This window comes from Spinacia oleracea, chromosome 6 (assembly GCF_020520425.1).
Source record: "Spinacia oleracea cultivar Varoflay chromosome 6, BTI_SOV_V1, whole genome shotgun sequence".
Lineage (NCBI taxonomy): Eukaryota > Viridiplantae > Streptophyta > Magnoliopsida > Caryophyllales > Amaranthaceae > Spinacia > Spinacia oleracea.
The window spans coordinates 116382787-116396491 of record NC_079492.1 but is presented as its reverse complement, the minus strand read 5'-3'; positions in this window follow the sequence as shown (position 1 = coordinate 116396491).

The window sequence follows — 13705 nt, the reverse complement described above, 5'->3', positions numbered from 1 at the left end:
CGAGCACGGCCATGCATTTCACAGTTTCTAGCTCTCCGAGTGGCCTTGTACAACTTTTAAGCATCTCATCCCGATTTATGGGAGGACAATCCCAATCTTGCGATCTTGAGATTAGACTTCGTTTGATAGGTGATTACCTGAGCGTTGCCATTATAGCCTCCTTTTACGGTGCGACGGTTGGTCAACGTCAAAGCAACCAGTTCTCAAACAAGTAATCTCAAATCACTCAGGTATTGAGGATTTAGTGTCTAATAATTTTAATGAAATTTACTTATGACAGATTTTCATCTCTTACAGTAAATTTTCATAGGTCTTGTCCGATACTAGTCTTCCCAAAGTAAGTATCTATGCAAATGATTATGACATTGCCATGTCCACATAGTTCAAGAAACAGAACTACTAGTCATCTTGCATTCTAGTCGTCTATCGTTTTCTATGCGTCCAATTTTTATAGAAAACTCCGACCAGGGACCATTTTCAACCTTTGACATTCAAGTTCACTTGATAGACATTTCTTAGTCACAGGACTGGTCCTGACAGTCTATCTTGAATATTTCGTCAAATTGAAGGGACTCATCATTTAATACTAAACCAAGATTAAATGGAATATGAAAAATACATTTCATATATGATAAATGTTCAACCCCAACGTTTTACAACCATGGGCCTCAAACCCATCTTCTAAAACAGTTCATGGAATTCAAAGCTATGCTTGATTTCCAGTGCTACAATGTGAGTGTTGCTTCTCACTTGTTGCATAGGTTTAGTTATCATGCGTTGCCGATCTTAATATCCTTTTCATCGAATGTTCTTCGAGATATGATGATAAGATCTTTTGAGTTTGTTTAGTATGTGATCTAGTCTTTCTTACTACATTAGTGGTTCTACGCATTTTGCAATGAAGAACCATTAAGTCAACAGACATGTGATCTTCCCAAGTTCAATGAAGAACTCATGTAAACAACTCTATTTTATTGCTTCTTAGGCAATAATTACTTTTACTTCAACTGTATAGGTTGCTAGTGATGCTTTGGTTGGATTTTCTCATCTAAGCAGTTCATAGATATGTGGAAGACTTTCCAGCTGTATCTGTAGAACATAGAAATTAATATTTCCCACGCAACAACTCATGGTTTCCAACCCATGTTGCCATTTCAAAACACGATGCTCTTTAGCTCGTCTTTGTCAATGGTTAACTCCAAAGGGTCTTGCTCGATCCTTTGCCAGTGTTTATGCGTGCAGCATCAATATTTAGCATATCTTTATTTCCTTGAATCAAGAACTATTCCTATGTACCTTTTCAAGTACCATAAGTATTCTTGATCTCAATCTAGTTGATCTTCACTTAGATCAATAGAGATTGGTATATGTTCGTCATGCCTAAAGTCATACGATACATTTTTGGCGATCATCATATTATATCATACATGATGAATTCTTTTGCAGAATAATTTCCCAATTGAATTATATTCATGTAACTTTAGCTCATTCAATTTCAGTAGATACTGAATCCAGCTAAATTCTTTGACATATAATATAGGTTAAGAATCTCACTTAGATCCTTTGATGTTTTAACTTAGTAAATGCTTATACATAGTTCAAACATTCTTTACTTAGATTTATTCATATGGGTCGAATATCTCCAATGGAGTCTTTCGTGTTTGATTTAGTAAATGTCATTACTTAATCCTAAACAATATCATAAGATCTTTGTAAATAGATCTTAATACCCATTATGTACTAAGTTTCGCCTTGGTCCGTCATTGATGAATAATTTTAAATCTAAGTCATTAGCATTTGAATGTTATTTTACAATAGAGAGATATGTGTGTGATACACATAGGACCAATTAAGTTTTATGTACTCCCACTAAACTTCTTATATATCTATAAGAATCATGTACATTTTATGAAACTAAAATACTTATTAGCCTCACTAAAATACAATTTCAATTCCCAATTGCTTGCTTAAATCTGTACTTAGATTCTATAAGCTAGCTTTCTTTTTTGAGCATTTATTTGGATCCACAAATCCTATGACATACCATGTACATAGTTTATTCCAACATTTGATTGAGGAATACGTTTTGTCATCCAATTGCCATATTTACCAATATGCAATCATTGCTTGAATTATAGACTTGAGCATTACGATTATGCATGAGGTTTCAACATAATCCACGCCGTGAATTTGCTTGTAACCTTTAGCAACTAATCTAGCTTTGTGTGTGAACACAATTTCATGTTTGATGGTTTTTATCCTTAAAACAAACTTGCAACCAATAGGTGTGAAACTATTCTTGCAAATCAAAAAAATTTCAATTTTGTCATCAAAACATTGAGTATGTTTTATGGCCTCTAACCATTTAAAACATTTGAGTCTATATATGGCCTCTAACCATTTTAGGGAATCTGGGTTTCGTCATAGCTTTCTTACAAGTCACAAACTCATTAATCTACATGATAATAGTTTGACTGCAAGTTGTAGGTTTCTTCACTATCTAATAGAAGAATTGCATAGTTTCAGTGACCTGAACTCCATGTTTCTTCACTGTCTAATAGAAGAATCTCATAGTTTCAGTGACTTGAACTCTATGCCTACAAGGGTATAGAACATCAAACAATAGAATATCAACAGGCACTTGAGAGTCCTTTGAATATTCTATTCTCCTTGAAGCACTTGTAAAGTCTTCTAAGAGATGTCTATTCTTTAAAGCCACTTCTAAAGTCCTTAAAGAATAAGTTCGGATTTTCTGAAGCACTTCGAAAAAGCCTCCGGAATGTCCGTTTATGTTTGTTGTTCGCCTCGAAGACTTTCGAGGTCTATTTTCTCCCACTTGTCATTTTGGAAACGAATCTCCAAAAGGACATTATTTCGAGCAAACAAACATTATGTTCTCAAAAATTCGTGGTAGAAAAAATACCCTTGTGTCTCATTTGAATAAATCACAATGAAACATATATCTATACGTGGGCCTTAGTTTGTCGAATGACAAACACTAAGCTCCCACTGAGTTTAGGAACTCTCTAGATATATTTTATGAAAAGTTATTCTGCAATTACTTTTCAATAGCTTTGACGAATTTGGTTTAGTTTGGTGGTGGTTGAGCATTTTGTTTTAGAAATTATAGGAAAAGTCTTTATGATCCATCATTAATCGAATCAAGTACTAATTGACTTCGATTATTCCAACGTAGATATGCCATATCTTATGGAGCTAGATTGTGAATTTTACTACACAATCATTGATGATCATTCTTGATTTAAGTAATCATCAACATGATCTAACCTAGATCTTTATGATTTCTTACCAAGTGGGATTTATACTTCTGAATCTTTGAACTAGCCAAACAGATTCAAACTTATATCACATTGAGTAAATAAACCTATATTCACTCAAATCTGTGTGAAATAATAAAGTCATAAAACCTTTCTTTAGCTTTGAACTCTTTTGTCTAGGCGTTCTAACAATAGTTCATATCTTTTGTTACTTTCAACAAGTAAGACTAGTCGTCTTAAATTGATCTAGAAATCAATGAACTTTCAAAAGTCCATCAAAATAGAGCTTTTGAATGTTAATTTGTTGATATGGTCTAAGCAACAATGCCAAAGATTAGTGGAACTCAAATCAAGGGGTTGATTTGAACCTAGTAAAGTTTTTTAAAGAGTTGTTTGTTTTAATCAAGCATATTGACTCAACCTGTAATTGACCATTTCATTCAAATAAACAAACAAACATTGTTTTTGTTTTTCTTGAATGTGAGTCTTTCTTTGTTTGAAAACAGAAATTTAGGTATGTTGATTATGGAACAAAATAGCCATTAAGTTCCAGCCTTTGAATGGACTTAAAACAAACTAGATGACCCTACAACTAATGTAGCATTGCCATGCTTCATTTCCCACTTGTAGGTCATTAGTGTATCCTAGCTTCCATTGTTTGAGTTATTACCGAAGTAAGAACCTCAAGCGGTATATGATACCAAGGAAGTTTGATTGCTAGGTCACTTCTCTTTAAACATAAACTTATAGGTAGAAACGGAATCGTAAATTCCTTTCATTTGTTCCTCGTTTTCCTATTTCTTGTACCCTTTCTTATAGTCTTAAGAATTGATTTCTTTAGTGTTGACTTTTATACTTTGTTAGACATGTCCAATGTCACCAACAAGGTTCTTTACCATTTTAATTTATGTTGAATATTTTGCTTCAACTAGATGATCTTACCAGAAGCTTCTAAAGTTCTCTAAGCATCGATCTATTCGAATGTCTAGGGACTAGACTCATTCGAGAATTAAATGGACAAAGATGTTCAGGCTGTTAACCATTGGTAAAGCTGAGCGTTTAAGCTCAATGCTTTATGATCTCAAAACTACAGTGTATTTTGAATTCACAAGCACCAATTGGTTTGCCATTCGATTTTGATACTCGAAAACAACCATAAAAGTCGCTAAAAGAAACGTACATTTTAAATTGCTCATTTTCTCTCATTTCCGTGAATCGTTCTTGGATTCACTACCAATCGAGGAAATTTACTGTTACCTTTCTAAAAGGATTTATTGCAGTGCAAGATATTTAATTATAAACAATAATTAAAACATTCATTGAAGCATGCAAAGTCTAAACATTTATCATGAATAATAACTTGAAAATGAAAGCAATCATGCAATTTAATCAAGTCATTAGCATTTTATTCGAATTATGTGTTCCGGCAGGTGTGAATAAAATGATTCCAAGATCCTAAAACCATTGAAGAATTAAGCACAGTTTGTCGACTCAATTCTAAAACATTTTAGGTAAGCAAAAGCCTTTTGCTAATAGTCTAGAAACTATTCTTGGTGGATAGGTACGTCTAAGAACTTATTAGGTAAACCTATCGATTTTGCCACGACATAAAAGGAATCCTTACTTATATCGTTGAGTTTCACCAAAACTAACATGTACTCACAATTATTTGTGTACCTTGCCCCTTTAGGACCAATAAGTAACACCTCGCTGAGCGAAAACTATTACTAGATTGATGTAAAGGATATCCAAGCAAGTGTATATTTTGGCATGGCACCTTATAACTCAATTTTTAAGTTTGGAACTTAAGGCTCTTACTATGTTGGTTAGATTTTAAGTGAACTAAAATCCTTAATCATGCAACATAATCAAGCTTTTGATCTCATGCATTTTAAGACATATTTAAAAGCAATAAATAACTTAAAACATGCATAAGATAAATGTGATCTAGTATGGCCCGACTTCATCTTGAAGCTTTAACTTCAAAGTCCGTCTTGAAAATCTCCGTGGGAGGCACCATTTTCTTCAAATAGGATAAGCTATAATTAAAACTAATTACAACTATTTGATGGTACGCAGACCATATTTGAATTGAAAAACAACTTTGGTACTTTAGACCAATTACATTCAAATTAATGGTACGCAGACCATATTTTCTATCCTATTTGGGCCATACTAGTCACTTCATAACCTGCAAAATAGTACATATACAATATATACCATTCACCCATTCATTATCATGAATGGCCCACATAGCTGGTTAGTAAAACACATTATGCATCACATAGACATTTGCAGCAATTAATCAAGGGCACCAATAATCTACAAATTATTCAGTCCTTATTAATTCTAATCAAGTTGTTTTAACCTTAAGGATTTGTAGACCTAATCAAGAGTATATGACTAAAAAGGGCTCCCACTTAAACCAATAAACTCATATGCTTTACTAATTTTAAACATAAAAATGTATTTCTAGTCTAACCGGAAACATACAAATTTAATTAAAATTTAAAGCTCATATAAATTTATAATTGAATCCAAAAAGTTTAATTTAATTTCTGTCGTATTTAAATTAATTCATGATTTTAATTTTAGTAAAATAATTAGAATAAATAAAAATTTATTATAATTACAATATTCAAAATTAAAATCCAAGAAAATAATTTAAATTATTAATTTTAAAATTAATTAAAATTACGTAAACTGAAAATTTCAAATTAAAATTTCAAAACGATCTAATCGCAACGCAACAACTCCACGCATCGCACGCCCATGGGCCACACGCACACAGCCATGTTGGCCATGTGCGCGCAGCCCATGCGCTGCGTCGCATCGCTGCTGCTGCTTTCCCTCGCAAGGCCTCACGCGAGCTGGTGCTCGCTGCGCGCGCCAGCATTCGATGCACGCGAGCCATCGCTCGCTGTGCTTTCTCGCCAGCGCTCGCTTCATGCGAGCCAGCGCGCGCTCGCCAGCGCTCGCTTTATGCGGGCCATTGCTCGCTGCGCGCGCTCGCCAGCGCTCGCTGCGCGCGCTCGCCAGCACTCGCTGCGCGCGCTTGCCAGCGCTCGATCCTGCGAGCCATCGCTCGCTGCGCGAGGCATCGACGCTGGGCGTAGCACTCGTGGCACGCGAGCTTGCGCTCGCTGCGCGCGAGGCTCCGCACGCTTGCGCGAGGCAGTGCGCGTTGTGGCGCAGCTCGCTTGCTGCCCACACGCGACTGATGTGCCTTGCTTTCGCCCTCGCCCATTCGTCCATTGCTCACAGCCCACGACACAAGGCAGGGCTGCTGCCTTGTGCTCGTGCACCATGGCCTTGCTCATTGCATTCGTGCCGCATGGGCGACGAGCTCCCTTGCTCGTCGTCACATGCCCGCACTATACAACACCCCTTAAGGGTAACACGTAGCGTCCATTGCTTTGTGCGTGCAAGTTATATGAGCGAATCGCATAAAATTTAAAAATTTATGTTTAAAATTAATGACAAATTAATAAATAATATTAATTTCATAATTTTAGGGCGAAAAATCGAAAATTTATTATTCAATTGATTTCCGATTAACATGGATTCAAGTCTAGGTCATAAAAATTTAAAATTTAACATAAATTTACAATTTTTATGGTGGTTTTTAATCATAGGTATCTAATTAAATTATAATTAATTATGAAAATCAAATTAATTCTAAATTATTCTAATTTTCAACAAATTAATCATAATTACAAATTAGATTGCATAATTAACAAGGCTAGGCATTCAAACTTGTTAAACATATACAGTAGGTCAATAAAAAATTCAAGATTTATCAACAAGAATCTCAAATATTTAATTTAACATCTTAAATTTACGAAATTTTGCATTCGAAAAACTAAAACCTCCGAAAAGTCATAGTTAGGCTTCGAATTTGAGAATTCTGGGTTCGGCAGAAAAATACTGTTTTTGTCAAAATTTTAGAATGCCTTTTACATGCGGAATTGACACAAAAATCACTCGATTTGGATGAGTAACGAAGAAACTGCCGAAAAACTGCGTACGTATAATTAAATAAACGCAATTTGCAATTAATTAACAATTACGAAAATTAATCACCCCTTTTAATTCTTGCAAATTTGTAATATTTAACCATGTTCATGCAATTTAGATTATGAAAATAATAAGAGGCTCGTGATACCACTGTTAGGTTATGATACATATGACAATTCATAAATCATGCGGAAAAACCATAAAGCCAGGAAAGCATATTATTTACACATAATCATTTAGCATAGTTTAGATGCATACTCTTTGTTGCGTGCCTTCCCTAGCTGCGCCCGAACCGAACAAGAACAAGTCTTTAGGACTCCAAGTGTCGTCCCTCCGTAGATAGTCCACAGCACGTCCGGATCCGCCTTAAGATTGACCAACTAGAATCGCCCTTAAGGTACTCTGAATTTTCGGCACTTTATAGGCAATTGTATGACTGAATTTTGCTCTCAAAAACTCACTTTGAATACTTGAATGCTCTATGTAAATATGTGACCCTAGGCACCTATTTATAGAGTTATGGAAAAGGATTTGGAATCCTATTAGGATACTAATTTATTTAATTATAATCCTACTAGGACTCTAATTAAATAAACTAAATCTTTTAGGATTAGATTTAATCATATGACAAATCCCGGTAGCTTTAGGATTCGAGTAGCACACAAACACACACGCACGCACAGCAGCCCACGAGGGGCGCCATGCGCGCGCGCGCAGCCCGCGAGCTCGCAGCCCACTGCCGCAAGCCCACACGCTACCGTAGCCTTGGCGCGCGCTGGGCCTGCCTTGCGGTGGGCCTGGCGCAGCCTTGGCTGGTGCGTTTGTGGCGCGCTGGCTTGTTGGGGGGCCCGGCTTCGTGCTGGGCCTTCGTCTGGCAGGCCTCGTCCGATGCTAATTCGTACGATACGCTTCCGATTAATTTCCCGATTCCGGAATTCATTTCCGATACGAACAATATTCAACATTTCCGATTCCGGAATCAATTTCCGTTTCGAACAAATATTTAATATTTCCGTTTCCGGAATTATTTTCCGATTCCGATAATATTTCCGATTCTGACAATATTTCCGTTTCCGGCAATATTTCCGATTCCGGCAATATTTCCATTTCCGATAATATTTTCCGATACGTACCATGTTTCCGTTTCCGGCAACATCTACGACTTGGATAATATTTATATTTCCGATACGATCCATATTTCCGTTTCCGGCAATATCATCGTTTCCGGAGTATTCATTTCTTGCCTGTGACGATCTCAGCTCCCACTGAAACCAAGATCCGTCGATTCCGAATATCCATAGATGGAGTATTTAATGCCATTAAATACTTGATCCGTTTACGTACTATTTGTGTGACCCTACGGGTTCAGTCAAGAGTAAGTTGTGGATTAATATCATTAATTCCACTTGAACTGAAGCGGCCTCTAGCTAGGCATTCAGCTCACTTGATCTCACTGAATTATTAACTTGTTAATTAATACTGAACCGCATTTATTAGACTTAACATTGAATGCATACTTGGACCAAGGGCATTATTTCCTTCAGAATTCACTATGATTCTCTAGTTCACATTCATTTATTTATGTGTGTTTGTGACGATCATATACCAGGAAGTGGAGCTTATGTTGGACTAGCCCCACCAGGTGCACCTGGATCACGGCAAACTGAAATCAAGTGTTTGCTGGCAACATCAGGTGGAGGTAAATCTTGGCCTTCGCCTGCAAGTACAAGAAGACCTTTCTCCCTAAGCGAAGAAGGCTTGTTGTAACAAGTGTTCTACAATGAATCAACCAGCTGCCTCTCTTCCTTGGCAGCCTCAAGCTCTTCATGTGACATAAAGCTGATGCCTTAAATACGTTCTTCAAGCAGCTGCTTCAATTTATTATCTTCACTCATTGACTGTCCATGGGTCTCATCAAGTTTTGCACGTGCTAGCTCCAACAAACTCTGTAAAGCAGCTTCTCGAATAGTTGCATCAAGTTCAGTTACTACAAAACCATCAGTTTAGTTTTCCCGTATAAGATAATGAAGTAAATTCATGAGTCTGGATTGCTTGCCCTTGGAAAGAGAGTTCGTTCCTCAATGGTGGCTGCTGGACTTAGATGTAGTATTGAAGTGACTAATGCACTAATCGATATGTATACCAACAGTATAATTCAATTCAATCAATTTCTTATTGGATTTGTTGTTTGAGCATTTCAATTTTATTTGATTATTACTTCTATTTCTGTTTTAGGTTTAACTTTTAGGTTGATTAATTTGATTAATTAGGTGAACGATTTGTTGAAATCAAATTCTGCAGTTTAAAAGCAGTTTGGGTATTTGGTGCAACTTAGTTTCAAAATAGGTGTATATTGTGCAATAAGTTTATAAATAGGGGTATTATGTGAATTATAAACACGGCATAAAGGAGGAATAACGGAAGGTCGGTTTAGGGATATTTGGTGCAAACTTGGGGAAAAATAGGGGTATATTATGTGATTCAAAAGACGCGAGGGTATTTGGTGCGTTTTTGCAAACCTCAGGGGCATTTCATGAAAAAACCGTTAATATAATATAGCAAAGTAAAGTATATTTCTTCCCCTATTTCAAAAATATTGCAACATTTTTATAACACGTTTGCTAAGACGATTTTTTCACCATAATTATCTATAATTATATTTTTCTAAAATATCTTAAAATTTAACATTATGAAAATATATATAAAAATAAATTCAACGACATTTACTTGATAATATTTGCTTTAAATAAATTAGTAAAATGTATGGTCAAAGTTGGTGTGACAATAGCGGCAAAACTAAAAGTGTTGTATTTTTTTTTGAAACGGAGGAAATATGTCAGTGTAATACTCCCTCCGTCCCGGAATACTCGCAACGCTTTGACTTTTTGCACTATTCACATAATTCGATTTGACCCTATTTTATTCATAGTATATGAAAATAATGGTTGGCTTCATCTTATATATATTTTCAAATTATTAATATTTTATAAGTTTTGATAACATATAATTGAAGAAATTGATGATCGAAGTTGTGCATTGACAAACGTGTCCAGTCAAACCGTTGCGACTATTTTAGGACGGAGGGAGTATATAAGACTCCCTCTGTATTTATTTAAGAGATACACTTGCCTATTCCGGCCGTATTTATTTAAGAGATGCACTTGCCATTTTTAGTAACTTATCAACTCCATCATCTAATTAAATAATATATCTACACCGCACCCCCACCCCCTAAAATGACATGGTCCCCACTTGTTTACTTATTAAAATATCTATCCAACCCCACTTGTTTTATTACTTTAATTCATTCAATTTTTCTTCTTAATACACGTGCCCTGTCAATTGTGTTTCTTAAATAAATACGGAGGGAGTAGTTGCAAGTGGATCAAAAAAATACGAAGTACGTAATTAAGTACGGAGTACTTAGTTACTTGCTCACATTATCATGTATTGGTGTTGTGGTGAGCTAGTGCACTACGTTGACCCGGGGACAGGGGGTGGAGGACGTGGGGACGTGGAGTACATGGGAACAATTAGCTGTCCTTAATTAGTAAACGATAACCCAAACATTAAAGTCAACAATTAAACATAGTTTTTCATAAATAATGGATTTATTGTGTCACTTATGACATTGAATAATACATGAATATTAAATTACGAATTCTAATACTGTACTAATTAATACCAAAAAATACATTTCTTTAAGCTTTTGAATCCTTCTAATTGTATCGTGCCTACAATCCTCACTAAATCAAAACATTAAGATTTAATTATTTAAGTTGATTTATGTTGGCTATAGGGTGTAAGTACTAGTTAAGTAGTTAGTATGGTTGGCAAATCATAGCAATTTGTACCTCTTAGAACTTTCCATGTTCAACAAAATGAATGTATGTAATTACATATTTAAATCCCCTGCATAAGTAAAATTTTTGTGAAAAATATATTTCTCATGATTAACCAACTAAACTTTTGAATTTCCTATGAAATACGATGTACTACCTCCATTTTTTAAAGTTCATTACACTCATTATTTGAATGGATTCTAATGCAATATTTGACCATTAATATATCCAAATATGTTCAAGATAAAATTATTCCATCAAAAAAAAAATGTTTAAAATAAAATTATTAAAAGTTGATATTTTGGATATACATATAGAAAAGGATCTAACGATCTCGCATTATACTATTTTAATGTATATAATAACGTAAATTTACGGTCAATAATTTTATACATTGAACACATATCCAAAATTGTAAAATACTTTTAGTAACGTAGCTAGTACAAATTATTTACTAATAATAATTAAGATTTTATACAAGACAATGAAAAAAGGACAAAGAAAATACTTTGAAGCTACAAAAGGTCTTCCACGCACCTGCTAGTGTACAATAAACTTATTGTACAATAGGGTGACTTTTACCAAAAAAAAATTGTAACTTTCACACGTTTTCATTAACTTTTTATACAATGAAATAATTTTGGTAGATAAACTTTTTAAAAAATTACATGGTTACCTCTATGCATTATTAGTGATTTTAAAGGGATAATTTATTAAAAAGAAAATTTAAATTCACTTTTTTACATTATACCAGAGTAACTTTTAACCATTTTGAGTTATATTTACATCTGCCTTATATATAAAATATTTATTGTACACCACCCTTAAATAAAAGGGATTTTTATTCGACGCTCTAATCCGTTAAAAAAGCCCTCATTTATGGGGTGAAAGTACGAATCTTCCCTTTCCTCCTTCCTCCTTCACTAACCTCTGCTCCTTCCCTCCCCTCCTTTCTTCACGGCGGCAACCACCACCCACCTCGCCGGCACGCCCCCCCACCACCACCCACCTCGCCGGAAGCTACCACTCACCTCGCGTTTCTCCGGTCGTGTCGTCGGCGCTGCAAAGAAGGCCCACTGCACCCCCTGTTTCGTGGCGGTGTTCAAAGGTTTCAAGTTTAATTTCGCCGCCCACCACTCAGTTTCTCGCAGGTGGAGTTGTCAACGAAAATGGCTCCAATAAAAGAGGTCATGTCGACGTTGTTGCCTCCTTCATTATCGCCGGCGTCGAAGGTAATTTTTTTTTTGATTTAATCTTTCTCGGTCACGCACACGAATTGCGGGGCTTCCATATCCGTTGCGCACAGCCTGTGCGCCGGTGACATGTGGGCCGTGCAGATCTGATGCACCACTCCCATGTCACTGGCACACGAGCTTTGCGCGGCGGACATGGATGCCCCGCAATTCGTGTACGCGGCCAGGAAATAACAGTTTTTGAATAAAAAAAATTCATTTTTTAAATTATTATATGACTCTAAGGTAAATCAATGGCGTCCTTTTTCTTATTCCGAAATCAATTGATTTTTAATTTCCATATTTACATAGGTATCTCCGTTGCAAGAATGTGTTGCTAACTGTTCTAGTTTCAAACTGATTTATGTGCTTGATTACAAACAGGAGGGTTTTTTTTGATATAGTGTTGTTAGGAAATTTAAGTTTTAACGGGGAGCTAGTGTTGTTGTAGACCAGACTTTCCGGAATTAATGTTTTTCGGCGAGGTTAAAAGGAGGCCGGCGGAGGGGGAGGGGGAGGGGTGGGAGAGGGGTGAAAAAAAATTGGGAGGCAACTTTTTATAAGGGCATATTTGTACTTTCACATTAATTATGAGGGAGATATTAGCGTACGCGAGCGTTGAATAACGATACACTAAATAAAAATATATCTTGAAACTACAACTAAAACAACCAGGACAACAACTTTTCCAAAACTGTATTTATGCAAAAGTAAATACGTTATATTCCACGTTCGAGAACAAATACTCCATTTACTCCCTTTTCTTAATTTACTCCCTTTTCATTATTTTTACCTTATTAGAGTTGAACAAATCTAATAGCACGAGAGTAAAGTTATCACACCTGATTGACTTATTGATCTGATAGGAGTAGAACTCGATTGCATTTTATATAAACGTATTGTATCTGCAACTTATTTTTCCTAATGTGAAAAGAACACCATCTTAATCAGGTCCAGCAAGTCGAATTGTTATACAAAAAAGTTAAATTGGTGCGTAAGGCCCTGTTCTTCTGAACTTTATTTGGCTGAACTGAACTGAACTTAATGGAGCTGAACTGAACTGAACTGAACTGAACTGAACTGAACTTAATAGAGCTGAACTGAACTGAACTGAACTTAATGGAGCTGAACTGAATGGAACTGAATGAATAGTAAATAGTAAATAATAAATAATAAATAATAAATAATAAATAATAAATAATAAATAATAAATAATAAATAATAAATAATAAATAATAAATAATAAATAATAAATAATGAATAATAAATAATAAATAATAAATAATAAATAATAAATAATAAATAATAAATAATAAATAATAAATAATAAATAATA